Genomic DNA, 1,262 nt, shown 5'->3' on the forward strand with positions numbered 1-1,262 from the left:
TTTTTTTTTTTTTATCACTACTTGACAAAAATGGTTTTTTGTGAGAAATAGTTTGGTATCCTTATGTGCAAAATGGTTTTCTAAAGAGATGGGTGAAGAGATGTTTCCTTCATCCATCTTCCTTATAACTCTCTTACTCCACTTTGGACTCGAGGGGCAAGGGGCTTGGATTTCTAATTGCAAAGTAAATGACTACCTTACCCCTCCATATTGGGATTTTAAGCATGTGGACATTAAAGTTCAGGCAAAAATAACTGAAAATCAATTTTGGCTGAAACACATAAATGACTTCATATCTTTTTGTTTTCTGTTTTATCAATTTATTTATTTATTTATTTATTTTTTAAATAGAAACAAGCTTCATAAATTATACCAAATGCAACAAAAATCGTTTTTGTAAAACAAAATAAAAATAAATAAATAAATAATATGATACCCAAGAGGGCCTTAAAATCCTATAGCCAAATAATGGTTAAAGTCCAATTGGTAGACCCAACTTGGGTCTTCTTCTCAATAAGTTTATCATAATTTGCCTTTATTATTTTCTTTCTCTTATTCTCGTTTCCCTCTCTCCTTTTCCTGTTTTATCTCTAACCCTCTCTCTCCGTTCGTCATTCTCTTTCTTTCTTCTTTCCTTTCTGATTAAATCTCCTATTTTATCTCTCTCCCCAAAACCGTAGAGTTCTTATTTTTCTCCAACATTCTCTCGCCCTCTCTCCCTCTTATATCTCCTTCCTTCTTTTACTCCAAGGCAACACATAGCTTCCCACTCTCCTTTCTTCTCCTTGAGCTACAGTGATTGAGCACATCATTCAATCTTTCTTCTCCTTTACTCCTTCATTTTAGGATAGCGCACATACCTCTCTCCCTCTCTAGCGGGTTCCCCTTCTGCCTCTCCTTCTCTCTAGCGGGATCCACTATCATCAAACGAGCAAATAGGAATTGAAAAAAAAAAAAAGAGAATTGAAACTTACCTAAACTGAACCCTCTCTTCCTTCTTCCTATGATTTCTCCGTGTTTTTGTTTTTCCAACGGTCATACTAAGGGTGTCAATATATAACCGAAACCGTTTATCGGAACCGAAAGTGACCGGTTATAACCAAATCAAACCGCACCATAGTAAATTGATCCAGTTTTGGTTTTATAGGCCATAATTCCGGTTTAGAATCGAACCAAACCAGAAAACCGATGGTTAACTGGCACCTAATATTAAAGACTTAAAGTGTTTTGAAATTTGATGGGTCTCTACAAAAAAAAGAGAA

Source organism: Macadamia integrifolia, chromosome 14 (assembly GCF_013358625.1).
Source record: "Macadamia integrifolia cultivar HAES 741 chromosome 14, SCU_Mint_v3, whole genome shotgun sequence".
Classification (NCBI taxonomy): domain Eukaryota; kingdom Viridiplantae; phylum Streptophyta; class Magnoliopsida; order Proteales; family Proteaceae; genus Macadamia; species Macadamia integrifolia.